Source organism: Zootoca vivipara, chromosome 6 (assembly GCF_963506605.1).
Source record: "Zootoca vivipara chromosome 6, rZooViv1.1, whole genome shotgun sequence".
Taxonomy (NCBI): Eukaryota; Metazoa; Chordata; class Lepidosauria; order Squamata; family Lacertidae; genus Zootoca; species Zootoca vivipara.
In genome coordinates this window covers 80,298,979-80,324,700 of record NC_083281.1, presented here as the reverse complement: position 1 = coordinate 80,324,700, position 25,722 = coordinate 80,298,979, and the positions used below count along the sequence as shown (strand labels likewise).

At 47.0% G+C, this 25,722-nt stretch overlaps 1 protein-coding gene across 5 annotated transcripts in view; it reads left to right on the top strand.

Moving 5' to 3' along the window:
• The first annotated feature begins 659 nt into the window (after positions 1–659).
• Positions 660–25,722, top strand: part of MIB2 (MIB E3 ubiquitin protein ligase 2) — a 66,774-nt gene continuing 41,711 nt past the window's right edge. For 3 of the 5 annotated variants that reach the window (XM_035120292.2, XM_035120288.2, XM_035120290.2), the window contains exons 1-2: positions 660–806; positions 1,553–1,638. The gene's annotated coding sequence lies outside the window, so the exon portion shown is untranslated. Of the gene's footprint in view, positions 807–1,552; positions 1,639–3,118; positions 3,187–25,722 lie in introns of all 5 variants that reach the window. The other 2 variants (XM_035120289.2, XM_035120291.2) reach the window with 2 other exon arrangements.

The window sequence follows — 25,722 nt, the reverse complement described above, 5'->3', positions numbered from 1 at the left end:
CTCAAATAAAGGAGCGTCCACAAGAGACAGTCTTGTTCCACTGTCGAACAGCTCTTACTGCCAGAAAATTCTTCTTTCTATTTAGTCGGTATCTCCTTTCTTGTAACTTGAAGCACATTAGTTTGCCCCCCCCCAAAAAAAAACAATCCCGGGAACTGTGGTTTGTGAAGGGTGCTGGGAATTGTAGCTCGGCGAGGGAGTAAACTACAGTTCCCAGAATTATTTCAGGGGAAATAAGACCCTTTCTAGTGCCATGGGACTTGTTGCGGTTGGCTTCTAATGTTTCTTTGCAACCAAGCATAGGATATTTTTTTATTTTGTTTCCCCCGCTTACACGACAAAGCAACCCCACGAGATGGCGCTTGTCCTTGGGCAATCCCAAACCTTCCAACACCACCGACAGGGGAGGGAGTTTAGGGGGAAATTTTTTAAACACCCCCGGGCTGGTTCATGCTAGCAACCAGAGCGTGGCGCGGTGCCTGCTGGGAAATGGAGTTTTTGAAGGGCGCAAGATGCCTGCTTTGCCGAGGAACGAGAACTACAATTCCCGGAAGCCTTTGCGCCCTCAGGCGGTCATAGGGACGCCCAAAAGACCCAGGGATAGGGGGTGTGGGTGCGTGTGCATGTACTGGTTGCTTTTTGAGCTTGCTGCAAAGGAAGGAACAGGAAGCTCAAAAGGGGGGGGGGCGGGGAGCAGCAGCAGCAGAGGCTGCCGGACTCAAGAGAGAACTGCTTAACAGCTGGAGGGAGAAAGCAGCTCCGATAAGAGAGTGGATCAGGCGCTGCCTCGGGAGAGAAACTTTGCAGTAAGTTTGGATTCCGGGGGAGAGGAATCTGCAGGGCTGCTTGGAGCTAGGAGGGGAGGGAGGGAGGGAGTTGCCAGATGACCACAAATAAACAACTTGCCGTGGCTCCTGTGCTCTTAAAAGCCGCCCTTGAAACCACCAGAGCAGCAGCTGCGAAGGCTTGGCGTGCCAGAACCACGACAGATCCAGCCGCAGCCCCTCCTGGCAGGTGGACAAAGGGAGCCTAAATGTGGGCTTTTGCGCTCGGCTTCCCTGCAAAACGGGCACAGCTGCGGGAGGCCGGTGCATAAGTTGGCAACTCCTCTCTGGCGGTAGGGAGTTACCAGGGGCGTTTTGTGGGACTCTTTTGCATTTCCTCTACCTTCCCACCCGGCTGCAAATGTTTAAAGGTGATCAGTGGATGGAGGACTGGCTTAAAGCTATTTCCAGGGGGTTGGTTAGGCGAGGAAGGGTCTTTTAGAGGAAAGGGATTAGGTGACCCAAATATCTATCTAGCTATCTTTTGCTTTGGAGGGATTTTGTTGGCAGAGTTTGCTAAACAGGACAGCTGGGTTCCCCAATCCAAGCAGAACCTGCAAGGCTTAAAAAATAAGAAAATATTGGTGGCTATGAATGGGGTGTTTGGCCAGCAAAAGGGGGTAAGGTGAGGTTTAAGCAGGACATTTCATGAGCATGGCTAGGCAGGGTCTGGAATCTCCTCTTGCTGTGGGCTAAGAAGGATCTCTGCATGATTCCCCCCCCTCCAGAGTTTAGAAGAAGAAAAAATCCTCCCAGAGTGGGGCTGGCGATCTTCCTTCAAACGGAGTCATGAGTTGCACAGACCTTTAACTTGGTACGATAGTTATTTATGCTTTTTTCTGTGGATTTGCTGCTGTTTCTGCCTGCTTTGTGTCTCATTGATATGGGAGATTTATACCAGAAAAGGTTAAGATGCTGTTGGTACCTGTTGATTGTGTGGGACATCAGTGTGGTTTTGGAAAGAAGCTGGGGTTTTCTCTCTCCTTCTCATTTGCTTTCTTATGAGTGGAGGAGGATGTTGAGGATGCCTGGGCAACCCTTAGAGAACAATCCTAACAAATATCTACTTAAATTTAAGTCCCATTGAATTCAGTGGGGCTTGACTCCCAGGCTAAGTGGGTTTAGGATTGCAGCTTTATGGGATAATCATAAATTGATGCTATTTCACAGATGACCTCTACCAGCATTTCTGTCTCTCTAACTATATGTTTATTTAAAAGCGTTTATAAGCCGCTTAAATATAAAAACCCCAAGCTTCTCTACAACCTAAAAGCAATAAGAAACACAACCAAAGCAAAAACAACAACAACAAAGCATGAAACCAATAAAGCAGTAATGAAATAAGACTTCAGGGCAAACAAATTAAAATGTACCTAAAATTATTTTTAAAATGCATGCATGTAAAATTTCTAGTTGGTTGGCTTTGTGATGCTTGCTTTGTTTTTTTCCACCTTCCCAAAATATTCATAATTGTTGCTATTTCAGTTATGAATCACCCCAAAGTAATTAATCAAGTGTGTGTTGGGTGGGGGTGGGTGGGGAAAGAAATCAGCAATATGAAGATGCAGGCTTGTAGTCCTACACAGAGTAGACCCATCAAAATGAATTAATCTAAGTTAGCCATGTCTCCTTAACCCCAGTGGGTCTCCTCTGAGTAGGGCTAGCATTGGATACCAACGATTTTATATATATAATCAGTTTCAAATCTGGTACCAATAAAGAATGGATAAAATAAAAAATGTCCACTTAAAAAGTTGTTGGAAAATGAAATTTTCATGCATGCTGCTGTTCTTGTACATTCCTTTTAAAGCATCTTAGGTTTTTTCAATAGAGAAGGTACTATAATTTTTTTAAAAAAATAATTGGGAATAATTATAATACCTGGTTCTATATTACCTGGTGCTTTTTGCAGAGTGAAATAAGGGGGGGGTTGCCACAATTTAGTCCTACTCAGAGTAGACCTATTGGAGTTCATGCACAGAGCAGAATTTGGGCCATTAATTTCATCCTTTCTGTTCTGAGCGAAATGTGGCTGGATACGACCTCCAAGGGCCTTACAATCTTAAGTATTAGATGGAGGAGTGCAGGAAATGGCTTGCAGGGTATGTGTGTAAGGGAGAAATGAAGGTGACAAATGACTTTTTGGAGAGCGTGAAGATGCGAGCTGCTTTTTTCTGCCAGGCCAGGCTTCTTCCATCCAACCCAGGATTTCTCTCTCTGACTTGGAAAGGCTGTTTGGGATTCTTTGGCAGGGAAAGATCTGCTTCATCACCTGTTCTCGGTCCCTTTAACAGGAGATGGTCAGGGATTGAATCTTGGGACTTGCTTCTTTCAACAATCCTCAGCGGAGATTTTCACCCCAGTCAGTATCTGAATTTATTCAAAATAGTTATTTTGTGTGTGTGTGTATATGTATGCGCACATGCATGGGCATGCACACACAATTGTGTGAACTTTTATTTTTGGTTAATGCTTTAGAGAGTTACAGTAAAATCTGTACCTGCTGCTTTGCAACACATTTTGGGGAGATGGAAAGGCTTAGGAGTGAACCCTGCACAAATCCAGAGTGGAGTCACTGAGACTGGCACTTTGTATGCCTACTTTTGGCAACTCCTGCAGCCAAGCGGGGCCCAAACGTCTTGCTCTGCTTTCCTTTGGACCACATCAGCGAGGCCGAGAGGGGAGTCCTGTTGTCTGGGCAGCCCAGGACCTCCATTCAATGCATACTGCCCAGGTTTGTGCCCTGGGGAGGTCACTTCAGTGCCACTAACATAAGGTTACCAGAAGACGTCCCCATTTCCCGGGGACAGTCCCCGGATTTACAAATCAGTCCCCATACATAATCCATTGAAGTTGAAAATTGTCCCCGGATTCATTGGAAAAAATCTGCTAACCTTACACTAACACAGTGGTTTGACTTCACCCCCCCCCCGGAGGCACACTCCATTGTCTCTTGAGACAGGCAGAGGCCAAAAACAAGCCAATTGTTTTGTATATAGTTTTTAATGTGCTGTGCAAAATCTCTTTGAGCAGCTCCAGTGGGGCAATAACAATTCATGTGGCTGCAGGAAAGTCAGGAATGGAGGAGTCTGATGTTGCAGATCTCCAACTCCCATCAGCCCCTGCCAGTGTGGCCATTGCTCAGGGGGCTGATGTGGGAGTTGGAGTCCAACAACTTCTGCAGGCCCCGCCCCCCCGCCCCCCGTTTTAGGCCACCGTGTCAGTGCAGAGGCCACAGAAGGGTGGATCACCAGCTTTTTCCTGCAGAGGGTCCCAGGTTTGTTCCCCCGGGGCATCGCCATGTTGGGCTGAAATCAAAGCATTTACATTCATTGCTCCACCTGCTTTTGCCTCTCTCCCTGACCACACCACTAAAATCTGGCCCCCGGAAGGCTTCTCAGAAGTTAACGCGGCCCCTGTGCTGCAGAAAGTTTCTCTGTCCCTGGTATTGACAGTAGAGAACTTAGATGGCCTAGGCTAGGGGATCTGACTCTCCCGAGTTCTGAAAGGCCTCGAAAGAACAAACGGTGGTTTGTCTTTCCCTCCGAGAGTTTCCTCCGAGCCACCTTGCCTCCTTCCGAAATATTTCGGGCAGCCAGTCGTTGGGAATAAACGCTTTCTGTAGAGCCGGGTGCTCACTCGCCGGTCAGTGTTGCTAAACCCCAGTCCCTTTTCTCTCCTTTTTGTTCACACAGAGAGAGAGAGAGAGAGAGAAAGAGGATCTCGAGCAGGGGTCAGCAAACTTTTTCAGCAGGGGGCCGGTCCACTGTCCCTCAGACCTTGTGGGGGGCCGGACTATAGTTTGAATTTTTTTTTAACAAATTCCTATGCCCCACAAATAACCCAGAGATGCATTTTAAATAAAAGCACACATTCTATCATGTAAAAACACCAGACAGGCCCCACAAATAACCCAGAGATGCATTTTAAATAAAAGCACACATTCTATCATATAAAAACACCAGACAGGCCCCACAAATAACCCAGAGATGCATTTTACATAAAAGGACACATTCTACTCATGTAAAAACATGCTGATTCCCAGACCATCCGCGGGCCGAATTTAGAAGGCGATTGGGCCGCATCCGGCCCCCGGGCCTTAGTTTGGGAACCCCTGATCTCGTGTGTTGAGGCAGTTCACTACTGAATTTGTTCTGCTTTCTGGCAGTTGGGGCCCTGTGGGCCTGAGACCATCAGGGCGGATTAGGCTTAACAGCCGCTGATCTGCTCTTGCTTCGCGAGAAGGGCCCGGTCCTTGCGAATCTGGGGGGAACATAGGCTGCCGTGACCTCGTGTCTGAATGCAGCCCTCTGGGCATATCTGTCTGGCCCTCAGGACCTTCCCCAGGCCCCACTCCTCACAATCCTGCACTCCCACCCGTCTCAAGCACTGTTGCCTAGCTGGAATGTATTCTAGAAAAATGGGGGGGGGGTCGGCTGTTGTTTTCTTCCTGGGCCCAGGAACAACCGGAGCCCAACCTGAACCCTTCATAGAAACCTGTTGTTGTTGTTAATTCAGTTTATATGCCGTCCTTTATCGAAAGATCTGAGGGCGTTGCACAACATTAAAGACACATTACAAAGTATCAGTGATAAAAGAGTAATAGAAACAGTAAAAAGTATGGTAACAGATAGCCTAATAGTAGAACTAACAGTGCTCTTTCCCACACTTTTGCAGGCCATAGATTATTTAATAGCCATTAGCCTGGGTGAAGAGGAATGTTTTTGCTTGGAGACATGTAAATGATGGCGCCAGGCGAGCCTCCCTTGGGAGAGCATTCCACAATCGGGGAGCCACCACAGAAATTGCCCATTCTCGCGTTGCTGCCCTCCAAACTTCTTGGGGAGAGGGGACACAGAGAAGGGCCGTGGATGACAAGCACAGGGCCTGGGTCTGTTTGTGTGGGGAGAAGCTGCCCTTAAGGTTTTGAGGTCCTGAGGCGTGTTAAGTCCCAGTCTCTTCCTTAGCTCCATCTTAAAGCCGTGGACTAAATGCAGGTTTCGATATCAAGGCAGCTTCTCCTCCGCTCCCCTTAACTTCCAGCCTGATGTGGAACTGTGGTGAACTCGAAAGCTTTCTTGCAAGTTCATAGCATTGTGGTTGATCCTTAAATGCTCACCTGTGGATTTTGGGTTCTTTTATATAAAAAAATAATTAAATGCTTTATTGTTCATTTTCCATACTGTATATATACAACACATAATTATCTTCATTTCAATCAGTCCAATAAGAATGTCTGTGTTCACAAAAAATGCATACAAATTCAATTATGCTTTTTCTACACAAACCTATGACTTCCCATCCTCCCCATATTTCTTTTATAATAAACATCTTACTTTAATTTATCATTATTTTATAATAATTCTCTTTTCTATTTCAATATCATTTTCTTTCATATACATTATTTACAGAAATCATTCAAAGGCAACTACCGTGCTTAGATTACAACTACTTTTCAAATCTTGAAATTATTCCATTCTAAAATGAACTTTTGGGGTTTTCTAATCTGTGGCTTCTCCCAACCCCCTCCTCCTGCCACCTGTTACTTGAGATCCTTTAACTTGTGATGGGGAACCTTTCCCAGATCAGATTCCCTTCTGGGAAACCTTCCAAGGGCCACATGCCAATGCCAGGGGCCGGAATTAAAAATGGGCAGAGGAATGAATGTCCATTTTATCTTTGCCAATGGGACTATTTTCTACACACACACACACACACACACACAGTCGCAGACACAGACACACACACACACACACACACACACACTCTACTCTTTAGCCTCTCTCCAGGCAAGCAGGAGGCATGCTCAGAGTTTAAGGACACGTTCCAGCCAGGCAAAAATGCTCAAGGAGGTTGTGAAGCAGGGCTGGTGAGGGGAGAGAGTTTGGAGGGGTAGTAGATAGACAGACCTGGAGGGCTACATTTCTGGGCCTCAAGTTCCCCATCCCTGCTGTAACTGGACACACTGCTGCTGAATTTGGGACCTTCTATGCGCACCATAAGTTCTCCACCTATTTTATGGAGACCTTTCCTGGGCAGTGTCAGAAGCTCAGATATATCCGCTAGGCGCCAAGTGTCTCCTTAAACCAAGGTTGTAGTTGCTAACACGGAATGTCTAGTTGCCATTTGGGGGCAAGGCGGCTCTAAAGTCTTACGTTTCAAACGATGCACCAAACTGTGATTAATTCTCAGTTAAACATCTGGCTAGTTCAGTTGACAACCTTGAGCTAGGTTAAGCGCTTTGAGAACTTAAAGAAGGAAAGTCACTTGATGCAGGGACAGCCCACGTCTATATTGGCCTATTCCGCCTGGCCTTTGGGTTGGACTTAGTCTGACCCTTATGTTTTCCTCCCTCATGGCTTGGATTTATGGACTACTTAAAATGAGGCTGCATTTTAAATTTTAATATTGTATTTTAATCTGTATTTTAATCAATTGCTTTTTATGTTTTTTGTAATTTTATTGGTGTTAGCCGCCCTGAGCCCGGTTTTGACTGGGGAGGGCGGGGTATAAATAAAAATCTATTATTATTATTATTCCAACCTCTCTCTCTTAGTGGTGACTGCTCCTGCTCAGGGTGCACAGAAAAAAGCATTTTGGTTCCAGAAATTCATTCCTATGGTGCAGATAAAATAGAACTGGTAGAATTCTCCAGGGTGGGGTATTAGTGTGTGAAAGCAGCTGCCTCTTGCTCAACCCTATCCTTCGTTTGTTGTGTCAGGTGCTATAGAGAAAGGAGGAGCCTTACCTGAGTGGCAGAGTATCCTTGAAAGTCGTGGTTTATGATCTGAAGGCCCTTTTGCATCAGTTGCTAACCCAGTCTTGGATATTAAGCCCTCTCCTTTTAGGAGGATAGGGAGCTGCCTTTTCCCTTTGCTATCTGCCTGTCTACTAGCACCTACACAGACCGTCAGTAACTGTCCAGGATTTCAGACTCGGGGGGGGGGGGGGCATTTGCAGCCTTACCTGGAGATGCTGGGGATTGAACGTGAGATCTTCTGCATGCCAAGTTAACACTCTTAACAACCGAGCGACAACCCTTCCCCATAGATGATAAGGAATTGCAAGCAGTGGGCTGGTAGAGCAGTGACAGAGTGTTCCATCCTGCGTCTGATCATGCTGGTAAAAGATGATTGCAGGCTACTTAAAGGTAAAGGGACCCCTGACCATTAGGTCCAGTCGTGACCGACTCTGGGGTTGCAGCGCTCATCTTGCTTTACTGGCCGAGGGAGCCGGCATAAAGCTTCCAGGTCATGTGGCCAGCATGACAAAGCCGCTTCTGGCGAACCAGAGCAGCACACGGAAGAGCCGTTTACTTTCCCACTTGGAGCGATCTCTATTTATCTACTTGCACTTTGACGTGCTTTCGAACTGCTAGGATGGCAGGAGCTGGGACCGAGCAACGGGAGCTCACCCTGTCGCGGGGATTCGAACCGCCAACCTTCTGATCTGCAAGCCCTAGGCTCAGTGGTTTAACCCACAGCGCCACCCGCGTCCTGCAGGCTACTTACTTACTGCCTTATTTGCAAGGCTGTTTCCCCCTATCCATTTACTACAACTGCTGCCACCAACCCATACTTTTTTTAAAAAAACCCAAAAACCTTGACCCTTTCCCCAAAGTTTACAGCTGCTCTGTACATTCGTAGAGGTGCAGAAAGCATGTTGGATGGGGGTCTGGCTTTGGTCAGTTGTCCAACGAGATTGATTTGATGTGACAGGGAGCAAGGAGCTCAAGGTGGACTACATGGTTCTCTCCCCAACCACACTCCCATTTTTAAAATCCTCACAACAACCTTGCAAGGTAGTTTGGGCTGAGAAAGATGGTGAGTGGGAGCCAAGGTCACCCAGTGAGCTTCATGACCGAGTCTCGATTTGAACCTCAGTCTCTCAGGTCCTGGTCCTGTACTCTTAACCACTATACTTCGCTGGACTCGAAATTTGCTTTAATGCTTTGCAAGAATTAATGGTTTGGTGTTTTTATCAAGGACATGCCTTCGTCACAGAAGTGTATGGAGTAGATGTGTTTGCTGTTGGTTGCCCTGCTTTTTCCTAAGGGAAGCTTTTGCCCTTTACTTTGTTTTCTTGAGGTCCGGGCTCATGAGACGTCTTCGTAACAAAACAATTACGAAGTTTGGTGCTGATGCTGCAAAATGTTAATCCCGGGGGCACGGTGCATTTTTCACTGTGAACCTGGCTGGGTCGTCTTTGAGGCACCGTGTTGGATAGGGTCCCTCCGAGAGCAAAGCACAGCGGATCGAGAAGTTATTAAATCGCCAAATCAGTGTTTTAAGGAGTCAAATGCGCTGAGATGTTTAAAAGAGGGTGGGGGGGGGAGAAGCCTTCTCTTTGTCTCTCCTACTTCCCTTGGTAAAGGAATGCATTCATGTCCCAAAGCAAAAGTTCAGGGCTTGACAAAAGCTTTGTCACTGATTTGACTTCTTTCCAAAAGCTCTGATGCTTGACCTAAAACGATATTGATCCCTTCTGCTTGTTTTGACGGTGTCAGCTGCTGGGCTTGTGACAGCCAGGGTGGAAGCACAGGAGCCGGGACAGTCCAGCTCCCTGCAATTATTGACTTTGATTTGTAAAAAGAACCAAGTTCCTAGCCCATATGAGGGCAAAGATGTGCTTGAAAAGCGGGTAATCGGAGAAGACTTCATCTGCTTGCTGGTGGCAGAAGCTTAGGTGGTCTGCGTGACTCCTTGTGTGGCTAGCACAAGGAGAATAAAGAATGCAAGCTAGCAAAAATGAAAGCAGAAAGAGACTTTGCAACCTTAGAGGATTGGGAGTTTGGGGAAGCTGTGATAGCTCTGTTTTTCAGGGCCCAGGTAATGAGCTTGTGGTTTTTGAAACTCCAGAGGTGGTTACCAGGAGGAAACAACCATACCCCAGCTTTCTCTTTATCTGGAACATTCTTCTGATTACCCAGGGGGTGACTTCCCTCCCCCCCCCACTTGCCACAGGCAACTAGGCCAGTGGCTAATTGCAAGGCTGGGTGGCAAAGCCTAGAAGGGGGGAGGTGGGGAATGTTGTGCCACCACATTACCCGCCCGATCTTGTGCGCCATAGCCTGAGTTGGTGCAGACCACTGGCCGCATTCCCTTCTAGGGCCCGCATGCTTGTAGTGGGCGGGGCCAGAGACAAAAGTGGGTGGGGCAGCAAATGTCAATTTTACGTTTGTATGGTAGTTTCCTCACATACACCTCTGTCCTGCATCCAGGCAGGCAAGAAGGATTATGAGAATGCAAGGACACATTCTAGCCAATCAAAAACACGGCGGTGAGGGGTGTGTGGCCTGAAGAGAGTCCTGAGGGCCAGACAAGAGGGCTGCAGGGCCACATTCAGCCTCTGGGCCTGAGGTTCCCCATCCTTCCTGTGTTTACGCAGTGATGTGCTTTTCTTGTTTTCTGCTGCTCCAGAGGGTAGGAACCGGACCAATGGATACAAATTACAAGAAAGGAGATTCCAGCTAGCCATTAGGAGTGCCTTTCTTGACCGTAAGAGCTGTTTGTCTGTGGAATGGATTCCCTCAGAAGGTTGTAGACTCTCTCTCATTGGACGTTTTCCAACAGACTTTAGCTGTATTTATCTGTATTGCCATGGGTTGGACATGATGACCGTTTGGGGTTCCCTTCCAACTCCACAATTCTGTGGTTTTTATCATCACAGCATCACTTCACAATACAAGGCATGCTTGCTGATGGTAAGGAGTGAGGCTCAATGGGTGGTTTTGTTGCCAGGGCAGTGGTACCCAGAAGTGATGAGCTTTCCTTATTCAGCTGTACAAAAAGAATCCAAAAGCGGCTAGATCGCAAGGCTGGCTGGCTGGCAATAAGGGATGCACCCATCTTGGCTGTGAGTCCTGGAAGCCCTTTCCCCACTTGGCCTGGGAGGGCAGAGCCTGGACTGACTCCAGCTGCAAAAGCTGAGGTTTCTGAACAACAGACTTTTGGGCTGGGGAGTTGCTGTTGGTTTTTTGTACGATCATTTTAGATCCTGTTAGGATTCATGTGGAAATTGTTCAGTTTGGTTATATATTTTTAATATTTTGCTTACTGTTTATGACTACGTACTTTTGTTGTAGTCATGTGGCATACAAATAAAATGATGTCTGCCTGCCTCATTCAGATGACTTTGGCGAGCCTTTGGGAGAAAAGGCCTGCAGCGACTGTAAGCCGTCAGTCCTGCTTGGGACTGCCAGAGACCCTTCTTTCTTTTATTTTGAGGAGCATCTATTATTCAGAGAATTCTCTGGTGCCCTATATTAGACGCCCTATATTTTTTGAGTTTCCCAGTATACCTAGAATTCTGCTTCAATTGCAGAGGCTTTTTTTCTACAATCAGGAGTGGACGTCTGTGGAAAAATAAGTTAATGGTTTGTGGGATGTGTTTGTGTGTGTGAAATTGGGGTATACCTTGTGTGCATTGGATGGGTTTTCTGAAGAACATAGGAAGAGCTAATGGCCCATCTAGTTCAGCATCCTGTTCTTACTGTGGTTCATCAGATGCTTCATCAAAGCCCATAGCAAAGTAAAGGTAAACGTAAATGACCCTGGACAGTTAAGTCCAGTTGAAGGTGACTATGGGGTTGCGGCGCTCATCTTGCTTTCAGGCCGAGGGGAGCCAGTGTTTGTCCACAGACAGCTTTCTGGGTCATGTGACCAGCATGACTAAACCGCTTCTGGTGCAATGGAAACACCGTGACGGAAACCAGAGCACATGGAAACACCATTTACCTTTCCTCCGCAGCGGTACCTATTTATCTACTTGCATTGGCGTGCTTTCAAATTGCGAGGTTGGCAGGAGCTGGGACAGAGCAACAGGAGCTCACCCTGTGGTGGAGATTCGAACCACTGACCTTCCGATTGGCAAGCCCAAGAGGCTCAGTGGTTTAGACCACAGCGCCACCCGCGTCCCCCATGGCCAAGACCTGAGCTCAACAGAAACTCTCCCCGCTTGGGATTCCCTGTCGACTGGTAATCAGAGGCCTCCTTCCTCCAACAGTAGTGGGAGAAGATGGTCATTGCGGCTAGTAGATTCATATCCTCTATGAATCTGCCTGATAGCTTTTCTAAGACACCCAAGTTTGTGGCCATCGGTACATCTTGCTTGGGAGCAAATCCCACAGTTCTCTCTGCTGTGTGAAAAATTCCATTCTGAATCTCCATTCTACCATGAGAGAAGAAGTAAAACCTCTATCTCCTTGAATCCTCCCCCCCAAAAAAGTTGTACCATTTCTTCGTTGGTGAGCTGTTCCAACCCGTTGATCATTTCAGCCACCCTTTTCTGAACCTTCTCCAGCTTGTTCTCTCTTGCTAGTGTGTCCCTAGCCAAATCAGCAACTTTGGAATGGAATATATATATATGCCTGTATGACACTATTTTATGGGGGGGGGGGGCGCAAGGGAAATGCAGCCTCATTGCCAAATCTGGCCTTGGACACGTGTCCTTCTGCCAGCTACTTGTTCCTGAGCTTTCTCAACAATGCAAGGCCCTGTTGACTCAGCCTGCGTAGAAGCGACGGGATCTGCTAAATATTTATGTGAATGCTCAGAGGTTTGCACCCTGGATTAGATGACCACCATGGTCTCTTCTGGCACCATGATTCTGTGAAGGGTACATTGCTTCCCCCCACCCCTGCACTCAGCTCTTGCCTGTGGCTGCTAGAAGCTGTCTCTCCCCCCGGTGAATGGCTTTGACTGGCCAGCTAAACCAGCTGGTGGGTGAGACCAATAGTGGGTCCAACGGTCAAGAAGCTAGTTTCTGCATGTGATGTGGAGGGAATTGAGGGGCGGATAGGGCTTGTCTAGGAGAAGGAAAACTCTGACCCTAAACCTCTGCTGCCTTGCGGGTTATCTTTGGGAGAAGAAAAGGCTAAGGAGCTAACCCTCCACCATGGGTAGGCAAATTAAGGCCCGGGGCCCGGATCCGGCCCAATTACCTTCCCAATCCAGCCCACGGACGGTCCGGGAAGCGGTGTGTTTTTACATGAGTAGAATGTGTCCTTTTATTTAAAATGCATCTCTTGGTTATTTGTGGGGCATAGGAATTCGTTCATTTCCCCCAAAAAAATATAGTCCGGCCCCCCACAAGGTCTGAGGGACAGTGGACCGGCCCCCTGCTGAAAAAGTTTGCTGACCCCTGCCCTACACAAATCCGGGGTCCCTAAGACGGTTGGATGGCGCCTTGTACGCCTTCTTCCAGCAACTCCTGGAGCCAAGCCTGTGCCAAATGTATTGCTCTGCTTTCCTTTGGGACCACATCAAGGCTGGGTGTGTGTGCGTCTTGTCGTCTGGGTAGCCCAGGAGTTGCGCGTCAAGGCCCCGAGTTCCCCCATATGTTGAATTATAAAACACACGGACACCAGTATTTTAGGTTAATGGTCAAATTTCGGCCACAGCTTTATTGGTTACAGACATACCTGCCAAGTTGCTGTCAGAGAAATAAGGGACCGGGCGGAAATAGCAGACCGGAAGTAGCGCTGCCGCCATTTTGGAACTGGGCGGAGCATGCTCAGAAGTGACTTTTGATGCTGCTTTGCCCAGTTCCAAAATGGCTGCCGCGCCAGAATAAACCGGGGAAAAACAAAAAAATCCTAGGAACAGCTGGAAAAACGGGGATTTCCCGGGGAAAACGGGAGACTTGGCAGCTATGGTTACAGAATGTAAGTGGTATTGGCTTAGGCATTGAACTTGAACTGACTATATCTGACTCCTACCCGCCATGCAGGAAGATCAGTAAGGGTCAACCACCAGTAGGGGGAGCCCCATTGATGTACATCAACTGCGAGCTCCGCCAGGGTCCCCGATGGGGTCGTGGCATGGCCCTAGCCCCTACCCGGGCTTCGAACGAGATCCACACCCCCGGATCCCTTTAAGGGAATACCCTTAAAATGGAGGGGCAGGTGATGGCCACACCTCCCCTCCCCAGCACCAGGTTTTACCAATGCCTACCCACCACTCGAGCCAAAGGCTCGCAGCCAATACCCTCACAACTGCACAACACCTAATGCCCTCAATGACAACGGCCAACCACACATCATTTCCCCGATTGAAAAGATGTACGCCATCATCACGGAACAAGGCCTCTTTGCCGAACGTAATGGCGGGGTGTGCAATCGCCTGGCCCTTCAGCATTTCCACCTTCCGTGTCACCGCTCGATTCACGAGTTTCCCGGCCTTATTAGTGGCAGCTGGGCAAAGACTGTCCAGGATTGTGCCCCCAGGGGTCACTTTTGTACGGTTTCAATTCACTCCTGAAGGTGCACTCCATTCTCTCTTGAGAGAGGAGGGGTGTTCGGAGGGCCAAAAAATATACAGTATACGCATTGATGTTTGTCTTTCCTTTGAAAACTGAAGGTGTAAAGTCCTTGCTTTCCAGCTCTCTGTTTACCCTCTAAACATGGGTGTCCAACTCGATTGTTAAAAGACCTAAAAATGCAACCTCAGGAGTTGGCTATGAGCGTCTCCCCCCCCCTCTTTTGTATTAAGGTGACCTCATACCAAGGGTGCCTGCTTTGTTCTGTAAAGGTTAGGAGAATGCAGGGTGGGTAACTACGGTACAGGGAAAGAAAATGGCAAGTGGTGTTCATGGCCCTAACTCCATGGTTAGATCATCTGCTTCACATGCAGAAGGTCTCAATTTCGTTCCCCAACAACTCCCAAGTAGGGCAGGGAATGTCCCCCCTAGAGAGCTAATGCTGGTTACTGAGCTACCGTAGATGGACCAATGGCCCGACTCAGTATGAACTTGCTATGTTCCTAAAACCCAGTTAAAATTGTTGGGTGGTTGTTGTTATTTTTTAACAGACCCGCCAGCAAACAGTTGCATTGACTGGTTTAAAATGGCTCTGCTGTAAAAGCGTTTGGGCCTCCCCTGCCCTCCTCGCTCACATTCTTTATTTTATGGTGTTTTTATTTACATCCTACAACAATGCAGGGCAGTTCAGCATCCCCATAACAAGCCAAAGGGACATTTCACATACAAAGGAGTAACTAAGGGCAGTAGCTCAGGGGGAATCCTGTGGAAGGCAGCTTCCAGGATTCCTGCATTGCCGGCGGTTGGACTAGATCATGGGCAGCCAGGCAAGCTAAGGCCCAGGGGCTGGATCCGGCCCAATCGCCTTTTTATTCCGGCCCGCGGACGGTCTAGCACGTGTTTTTACATGAGTAGAATGTCTCCTTTTATTTAAAATGCATCTCTGGGTTATTTGTGGGGCATAGGAATTCGTTCATTCATCCCCCCCAATATAATCCGGCCCCCCACAAGGTCTGAGGGACAGTGGACCGCCCTCTGCTGACCCCTGACTAGATGACCCTTGGGGTCCTTTCCAATTTTATGATTCTATGCTCCTTCCTTAACTAAAGTCACATCCACACCACACATTTTAAGCACATGGCTTCCCCCCGAGAACCCTGGGAATTGTAGTTTAAGGGTGCTGGGAGTTATATATTTGCACAGGCGAACGGTTCTTCTCATGATTCTTTAGGGGAAACCCTGTGCGGGTTTAAAAATGCAGCGTAGATGTACCCTAAGGGCGAGTCCAGGTGGTCACTCTTGTGTGTGTGGGATTCAATCACATACTGGCAAATTCAGTTTACGCAATTAAAGTTGATTCACTTTCCTGCATGACAAGCCCACTTTCTCTCCGCCCCCCCCCCGCCAAAATACCCTAGTCTGTTTGCAGTAAGGAAAGTGGTGGGGGAAGCTTTGGGTAGCGTGGGGGAAACGATTGTTCAACACATCATCAAATGATGGTTGAAAAAGACCTGCTATGGCATTACGTTTTTTTATACTGTATTAATCTTACCTTGCTGCTGCAGCTATCTATTTTTTAAAGGAAGTTTATTGAGCACAGTAAAATAACAATTTTACAGGGAAAGAATAGATTTTGAACCAGTGACTGTAACAAAAAAGGTTTTATACAGAGGGGAAACTGGAGGAGCTGTCAGAAGCCTAAGAACCAAGTAACTTTTTAAAACAGGATGATTGCAAAGAAGTAAATCTTTGCCTGGGTGGGTGAGCTACAAACTGGAACCAAACTCTCTGCAAAATATATGGCTTATCCCTGTCTAAGGCCACCTGTTTTTAGGTTAAATTTTAGGGGGGGAGATAAACACTCACATAATTCCCGAAAGGCTGTGGGGTGAGAGGAAAGTACTCTGGCTGTACTCAGGTCATATATTTTTTTTCTTTGCATATGACTTTTATATTATCAGTCTGCGGAACGGGCACTCTTCCAGGTGCCACTTAATTCCCTTTCCGTGTATGTAAAAAAACAGTCTTTTAGCACCTAAACCAGGGGTCAGCAAACTTTTTCAGCAGGGGGCCGGTCCACTGTCCTTCAGACTTTGTGGGGGGCCGGACTATATTTGGGGGGGCGGGGAATGAATGAATTCCTATGTCCCACAAATAACCCAGAGATGCATTTTAAATAAAAGGACACATTCTACTCATGTAAAAACACCAGGCAGGCCCCACAAATAACCCAGAGATGCATTTTAAATAAAAGCACACATTCTACTCACATAAAAACACCAGGCAGATCCCACAAACAACCCAGAGATGCATTTTAAATAAAAGGACACATTCTACTCATGTAAAAACATGCTGATTCCCGGACCGTCCACGGGCCGGATTGAGAAGGCGATTGGGCCGCATCCGGCCCCCGGGCCTTAGTTTGGGGACCCCTGACCTAAACTCTGGAACTCCCTGCCTATTGACATCACTGTGCTCTTTTCGGCGCATGCAAAAAACGTTTTTGTCCCTGCAAGACTATGCAGACATGTGGAATGTGGGTGCCTGTTTCAATGTCATTTTGTTTAGCACCGATTTTATCCTTTGATTGTTGCGTACTGATAATCTTGCCGTTTTAGTCTCTCTGCAAACCGCTTTGTGCGGCTTCCCTCCCCAATCAGGCGGTGTGTAAATTTTATGGAATGCGTGCAATGAAAACAGGCCTCTTTTGGGAAGCGGGTGGGAGGGGCCAAGTGCCAAAGAGGCGTGGCTAGAGGAGAGGGAAGGGGTGGGGCCATAAGACAAGCACCACCCTCCTTCCTGATCTCTCCTCTTCAACTGCTGCTTTAAAAATGCAAGCTGTTGGTGCAGAAAAGAGAAGCATCTGTCAGGAAGGGGGCCTGGATAAGTGAGCTCTTCTGTGCCTCGGCCAGCCTCCTTTGCAAAAAAAAAGGAAAAAAGCGAAGGCTGGTCGACTTTGTGTGTGCGTGTGCGTGTTTAAAGGGCAAGGGCTGCTGCATTTATCCTTCTCTCTGCCTTGCCTCCAGTCATTCAGCTAAAAGTGGGGTGGGGGGGAGAGAGAAGGCATCTGTATTATGATTCCCCCCCACCTCTTAAAGCAGCTTCTCCTCCTGGAAAGAGGAGGGTTCCCCCCCACCCACCCAAAACTCCTTTCTTGCAATTGCATCCGTGACACTTCTCTTCCTGACAAGCAGCAGCAGAAACAGGAGGAAGGAGGGAGCTTGCTTGACAGGTCCAGGAATCAGGAGAGGACAGGGTGCCTTGGGCGGTTGCCAGCGACCAGCCGGGAGAACTCAGCGGATGAGTGAGAACGAGGGTCTCTCACACCGCCAGCCTCTCTGTTTATCTCACGACACCTTTGTTGGGTCTAGCCCAGAAGTCTGGCAGCTCTTAATGCGGCCCCAGGGAAATAATCCGATTTTGAGGGACTGGACGGCAGCAGCTGCTGAGCATTGTCTGGAGACCTCGAAACCGCCACCTTTGGACCTCGAAACCACCATCTCACCCACCCGTTCTGTTGCAACCTGCTTGTGTCAGCCTTGGCTGTAAGCTTCCAGAAGAACACCCTGGTATCCAAATGGTGGTATAAACAAAACCTCAGGATCTCACTATCCATCCTCTAGGTACTTTGGAAATTGCATTTTTTTTCTCTCCCTATTTTTTTTAAAGAAGTGCAATTTTTTTGTTTTCACGTGGGCCTCTTAAAGGACGTTGTTGCTGTTTTTTCTGTCTTGATTTGTTCCCATAATTTTCTGCCCTGTTGGAGTTCCAGTCCAGCAAGGATTTTGGGAGACACTTTTCGGAGAATGAGGTGCAAAATGGACGCACTATGAATGGGATTTTGTGGCTGCTTCCTTGGGCGTCAATTGTGGTGCCATTGTAGAGACCATAAAGATAAACTCTAAACCATCGCTAAGGAGACAATTTAAATATAGGCGCCATAGCGAAGCAGCACCTGCTGTCCTGCTTACAGATAAGCTTCCAGATGTTGTTGCTTCGGTTTTTTCCTAGTACTCCGCTGAAGATACCTCCCGATTGATCGTGCAGGTGAGAACGTACGTATCTCACGATTCCACAGGAGCTCGGGGGTGAAGCCTGGAATGCAGCTCCTAGGGAATCTCAGCCTTCATTTTTAAAAGCATCCGCCAAGTTTCTAGCCCTTATTGTTGCAGAGGGCAATGGCAGGGGCAATCTCGAAAGCAGGAAATCTTCCGCTTTGTTTCATTTATTTGATTCACAGCATTTATGTGCCACTCGATTGTAAGAAAGCCTCTAAGCAGTTTACAAAAACTTTTAAAAAATTGAAGTGGTTAGATAAAGACAGTTTTGTTTTTTAAAAAAGTGTTAATTAAAATTGGCAAAAAGAGATTAAAGCCCATGCCCACATTCTACCTGTCTGGAGAGCCTTGCCTGAACAAAAATGCTTTAGGCAAGCACTGAAAAGAGTTCATTGAAGGCATCTGCCTAATGTCAATAGGCAGGGAGTTCCAAAGTGCATGTGCAGCCATACTAAAAATCAGTGTCACTTCCTGGTGTGCATACCTTCTCCCCCTCCCCTCCCCACCCCAACTCAACTCATGCCCATCATGGCTAGCAAAAACATAATTAGCTGCACCGGGTAAGAGATATAAATGGCTTTAATTTGCGCAGTTTATGCTGGTGTTAATTTTGCATTGATTCCCACAGGAAGTAGGTTTTTTGCTTGGCACCGAATTCACTGAGGTAGCACATGGTGTTTATGGTACTGCCGTGTGTGGCGTTTGTGCCCTTGGGATGGTGTTGAAATACAGGTCGCTTGGACCTGAGCATGGTCAGGGGTGGTCAAGAATGCAGAGAGTCGTAGTACAACAACATCATCTGGAAGGCACCGTGTGACTTTACTCTCTCTCCCGCCCACCCTGCCATTTCCCTGTTAAAAATCCAGCATGTGACTTGACCGATAAAATATCCTGGGATGTCCCAATTCTTGCTCATCTGGCTGGGTGTCACCTGGCAGCAGTTCTCTAGGACAGGGGCAGTGTTAGAAACTCAGATATATAAGCTAGGCGCCAAATGGCTTCTTAAACCAGGGTTGCAGTCGCCAAAACGGAATGCCTTAGTGGCCATTTTGGGGCCAGGCGGCTCAAAAGCTGTATTTCTCAATACAGTACGGCTTCTTTGTTCCTGAACTTCATTCTGATTGTGCAGTTAAAATATAACAGGTGGAATTCTACAGGATGTGTTGCTAGTGAAAATGGTCAAGATCCAAGGATCTCTAGGCATGCACCTCCAGGTGGAGGAGACGTCAGCCACCATCCTGGTCCCCAGGTATCTTCACTTGGGTGTTTTTTAAAAAAATCATTTTTATTGATTTTCCAATAATACCCGCCAATTAACATATGCATCAAATCATAATCCAATTAAAAATAAAATAAAATAAAAAACCAACCAAATTACAATCCAAATTATGAATTTTTTTCCCCGGGCTTCCCATAGTCTGGACCTCTGAAGTATATCTCCAATATCTTCGTTACTGCCTTCATCTTGTTGTTCTCATATCATATCCGTGGGCTGGATTTAGAAGGCGATTGGGATGGATCCGGGCCCTGGGCCTTAGTTTGCCTACCCATGACTTAGCTGGACAGAACCCAGGGTTCTTGTTTTTAGTTGTGTTTTGCTACCTTGGGCTACTTTAGAAGGTAGTCTGATGAAGGTGATATCACTTTCTGCTGCTGGAGAACGCCTGGTATGGTTGGCCTGAGTTTTGCGGACAGTCAGTTTTGTTTGGGGTATCCTTTGACGAGGAATTGAGAGGGAAGGTCTGAGGAAGGGATATGGAGGGTGGTTGGTTGAGCTTTTCTCTGTCTTTGTAGCGCAGGTGACTCCAGCTGGGTTGCAATTGTAAGACTCCTGCTGAACGAAAAGGCCATGAGCATGTTGCCTTTATCCTCTTCTCCCCCTTCAACCCTCCCTTCTGGCCTCCACCCCAGCTTGGCTTTCCCAAGCGTATAGTTCAGTCATAGAATTTGATCGCACAGGAGGCCTGATGGTTATCATATACGAGAGGCCCCATCTATATTGGCATTCCGCCGGCTCCTGAAGACACATCTGCTTAGGCGAGCATTCCCCTTGCACCAAACCTCTGGTTTAATTGTTGCGACTTTTCAATCACTCATTTTATTCTCTACAGGTGACTTGAGACTTGTGCTCGGGTTACGTTCCAGGGATAGTGTCTTAACGCCCAAATTGCATATGGTCGGAAAACATTGGATTCAGTTGTGGGTGGGGTTGCCAAAGTGTTTTTTTTCCTGGACGCCTGCCCCCTTCCCGGCCCCCTTTTAATTTTTTTATTTTCTTGCCAAGCACGTAAAGCTGAATAATGCGTACAAGTTAAACACGCATAACTTTCGAGATACCTGTATTCCAGTTCAGGATGTTTTAAAGCCCTGGTGGATTTGTTGTTGCATATTTTAAATTTAAATTTCAAACTGGTTTTTAACATTGTGTTCGACATAGCGCGTACTGTAATTAAAATGTGGAACTCGCTGCCACAGGAAGTGGTGGTGTCCACCAGGTTGGATGGCCTTAAATGAGGGTTGAACAGATTCCTGGAGGATGCTTTCCAAGGCTACTAGCCATATTGGCTATCCTCAGCCACCAGTTGCTAGGAACCACAAGAGCGGGAAATTGCTATCGCATTCAGATCCTGCTTATCGGCTTCCCACCAGCATCTGTGATCTTAGGGCAGGTAGAAATAACAACAACCACTACTACTACTCTATTTTACCTTTCCCCCCTGTTAGTCCATGGCATGGGTAGGCAAACTAAGGCTTGGGGGCCAGATTCAGCCCAATCGCCTTCTAAATCTGGCACACGGGCTGTCTGGGAATCAGTGTGTTTTTACATGAGTAGAATGCATCTCTGGGTTATTTGTGGGGCATAGGAATTCATTCATTTTTTTCCTCCAAAATATAGTCCTTGCCACCACAAGGTCTGAGGGACAGTGGACCAGCCCCCTGCTGAAAACCTTTGCTGACCCTTGGTCCATGGGGATGGGGCAGGAACACCAAAGCTGTGTTTCCAGTAGAGTATGCGTGTGGAATCTTTGTTCCTTCCAGAAGTTGCTGAACTACAATTCCCAACATACCTTGCCATTGGTCATGCTGGCTAGAGCAGATGGAAACTGGAGTTTCGGAGCATCAGGAGGTGGAACCAGAGTTTCCCCACACCTGCAATGGAGTACACGGTGCAGGCTTGGGTCTGGAAAGGGGGTTCCTAGTGGCCTCTAGCTTGTTTTTGTTATTTGAGAACGGGTTTTAAAAGCAAGCTCCTAGACCTCATAGCTGTGTTGGGAATTCAGCTTTGGCTTTGAAGTTTGTTGTTTAAGCCCGTTGCATCAGCATGTACAAAATTTGACACCAGTGTGGGGAAACCTTTGGCCCTACGGTTATTGCGGAACTACAGCTCCCATGAACGGAGCCGCAAGCATAGCCAATGGCCTTGGAACATGGGAGCTGTTGTTCAGCAGCATCGAGAGGACGAAAGGTTCCTCGCATCTGCTCTACATTGAACACTCTTTCCTTTTCCTTCCAAAATCCCCCCGTGTGTTTGAAAATAACATGGTCTTCCTATGAAACTAACAGTTGGCACTTTATTGACATCAGGCCAGAGTCTGGCTGCCTTGAGGGCCACTTACACTCAGCCACGCCTTCCTTGCAAGATTGTTGTGATGATAAAATCGCGCGGGGGGGGGGGAGAGATCAGTGTGGGTAGAGAACAACATCCATTTCCTCAAGTTCCTTGGAAAATAAACAGGATATAATTGTAATAATTTTTACGGCGCTCTCCCCAAGGAGTCTAGCCTAAATGCTGAAAATAATAAATACCTTGTTTTATTTCCCCCAGGCTTTTAGTCTGTGATGGAAACTGCTTTTAATTGCTGGTGTTTTATTCACCTCCTTATTTTATTGTTGGGTTTTCGTTGTTTTGTGAATCGCTCCCAAAATGTGCGCTTCTCCCTCCCCACCCACCCCCCCTTTTTTTAAATTGACATAAATGGATAAAATGGTAAAATAAAACCACGTGAGTAATTTAGGAGGGAGACAAGACTTTCCCCATACAGCTCGTTATCTTGCGGCTTTGAATATTTGCATGGTGCAGGAAAAGCGACTAGGGAGAAGTTTTTTCCCCTTCGCTTGTAATACTGGAACTCGGAGCCATCCGGTGAAGCTCAATGTTGGAAGATTTAGGGCAAGCAACTGAAAGTACTTCTTTGCACATAAGTTATATTGTGGGATTCACTCTCACAAGAGGAAGCGACGGTCCCCTTGGATGACTTTAAAAGAGGATTAGATAAATTCACAGAGGATACCTCTCCGGTGTCAGAGACAATGAACAGACAGTTGCTGAGAATAACAAGTGGGGGCAGTTGCTGCTGTGCTTGGGCCCTGCTTGCGGGCTTCCCATAGTCATCTGGTTGGCCGCTGCAAGAACAGGATGCTGGACTAGATGCACCACTGGCTAGATCCAGCAGGACTTGGTCTAATGCGGAGGAAAAAGTTGGGAAATGTACAAAACGTGCAGCTTCAAAAAAGTGATGGTGGTGGTAGAGAGGAATCATTCTCCACTAATGCACAGCGGTCTCTTTAACCATAACCTTGTCGAGCATTGGCAGCGCTTTGAAGTGACTGGAAGCCTCAGCCAGCTGCCCAGCTGGTACAATGCATTTCCTGGGTTTGGTTTACAAAAACAGCAGGAGAGAGTGTGTGTGCCTGAAAGGGGGGGGGAGAGTTCCAGGCTAGCTGTGAACAGAATTAGCTCCATGTGTTTTAACAAAGTGATAGCTGGACCCTTTAGAAAGCGTGTTTGTGTTTGTATTTGTATTTGTATTTTGGTGGGGAGATCTGGGCCATCTCCTTGCCTATTTCTCACTTCCCCGCCCCAAAGCCGGGTTATGTAAGGCTTCATTTGGCATTCAAGGGACATCACCAGACAGAGGGAAGGAGAAAATGCCCATTTTTCTTCTTCAAATTAAGTGCCCAAGAGATGTCTGGGTTCCATGAGGAATTCTCAGATAATGTTGGAACGCTACCAGCCTCATATCCCAAGTTGCTCAGGAATTCTATGGAACAAACAAACAAGCAAGAAAAAAAAATATTAGTGGTTAAAGTCAGGGCAGTTAGGAAGGTTCTGTCTGCCATCTTCCGTGTTTCTCCAAAAATAAGACACCACCTTATATATATTTTTCCTCAAAAAAACACACTATGGCTTATTTTTCAGGGGATGTATTATTTTTTCCCTCCTTCTGCTGCGGTCGGCATTGCTGCTGCGCCTATCACTATGTCTTATTTTCGGGGTATGGCTTATATTCCTTGAATGCTTAAAAATCCTGCTATGGCTTATTTTATGACTACGTCTTAAAATAGGGGAAACAGGGTTGATTCAGAATGGCATCCAGTTGCATTCAAACATAGGCGACAACTTCCTCCTTGACCTCGGGGGAAGTCATGCAAAATGTGTTTACAATATGCTAAGAGGTGCCAAATACATAGTAAACAAATGTTCCAAAATTCAATGTAGATAGGATCCTGCCTTATACTCATCGGATTCCAGACAAGAGTCGTTCCCAAGCCTGCCTGGGACCTCCTGTGTTCTGATCTATCCCTGAGCTACAGCTCTCTGCTGTCGGCCTCTAATATAACTACATCAGCAGAGAATTTGCCCTGATTTGCAGAAAGTCACCTGGTGCCGTCAAGATGTTTTGGACTACAACTCCCATCCTCCAGCTAGCCAGCATGCATGTTGCGCCCTGTGGCTGCTGGGAGCTGCAGTCGAAAACCTGATGATGCAGTTCCCCTGTGAGGAAATGTTTGCACATTTTGGGACCTTTTCGTTTGAAGAAGGTGACATGACAGAAGTTCATAATATGATGCTTGGCATGAGGAAAGGGTTTCTCCCTCTCTCGCAATACTAGAATGCATGGACATGCAGTGAAGGTTAAACTATGGAACTCAATCTCACAGGAGACAGTGGTGAACAGGTCCACTTGCCTGAAGCTCTCAAACTTTCTTTCTTTCTTTCTTTCTCTTTTTAAAAAGCATGCTTTATAGCAATCTGAAGATTCTGAAAATTCTCCTTGACTTGGGATCTTCTGATAAAAGAGTGATATATGAATTGATGGATTGAATAATATACTGTGTTTTTTTTATCTCCTGCGTCAGATCTAAGCTCCCACACCCAAGTCTTTCCAGGCCCGGGCACACTGTGTGATGCAATGAGAAAGAACCAAGGTTTTCTCTGGTTGTGTCGAAATGCCACCTGCCATTCTTCCTGGTTCCCCCCTCCTCCTCTCCCCTCATCGCAGACATTCAGCCTCCTCTACTATCAAAGAACAATGTGTGGGAAATTTTTGCAGAAACGCTACGAATCACATCGGTGCTAATAATAGTATTTTCAATTGAAAATGTCAACTTATTTTTAGCCCCTTCCAAACATCGTACAATGTAACTGACCTCCCCTGCCCGCTCCCTTTCTAAATATGATGTCTAGGTTACATATCCACTCCTATGTTTTTGTAACTGTCTACTAATCCCTTTTAATTGAGACTGACAGACATAATCCCCTTAAGGCAAGGATTTTAATTGTTCTTTCAGTTGAAAGAGCTCCTCCTGTCCCCCCCCCCCTTTCATAATCGGTCTGCCTGTGATGTCTGAAGCATGACACGTTTGGTTGTGATGCAGCTGGATCCCAGAATAGCCATGCTGGTATATTTAATTTTTTCTTCCTCTCATGTGAGAAGGTATCTATCTATTTTTAACCGTCTGGTTTCTTTAGCTGTTCCTTTGGCACCTGAGATGTCTTTTAACTTATTTAGCCAGTGTGGTTAGAGTGCTGGACTCTAGGGCCTGGAAGAGACCAGGACTCACTTCCCCACTTGACCATGAAGCTCATTGGCTGACCTTGGGAGAGTCACTGTCTCTGAGGGGGGGGGGGAAGCATGTATGCTACCTAGGAACTCCTCAGATAGAAATCAAATAAATTTATTATATGAACACATCGCAGTGGGATTCTTTTCTAGCTACCTGTTAAGAGTTTTGACTTCAGACCCATAGAGCAAACTGGTAGAGCTCATGGTTTTACACACAGAATGGTGTGGGAACCTCTCAGAGCTTGAGGGCCGCATTCCTCTCTGGGCCACCTTCTGGGGGCCGCATGCCAGAGGTGGGCAGGGCCAGAGGCAAAAGTGGGTGCAGCAACAAATGTAAATGTTGCTTTTTGTACAGGAGGGTACTTCTACACACATAGGTGCATGCAGCTCCCTATCCAGGCAACCAGGAGGCATGATCCCGAGTTCAAGGGCACATTCCAGCCAGGCAAAAACACTCAAGGAGGGAGCAAAGCAAGTCTGGTGAGGGGTGTGTCTGGGTGACACATGGTGCGGGCCAGACAGAGAGAGCTACTAGCTACACCCCCAAATATCCTTGAAGGGTTCATTGATAATTTTTTAAAGTGTATATGGCCACATTCACACCATACTTTTAGAGCACTATGGTACCACTTTAAACTATCATGGCTTCCCTCAAGTAATTCTGGGAGCTGTAGTTTTTTTTCCAGGGGAGTTCTAACAACTACCGGTATCAGCACCTCTGGTTGGACACGGTAA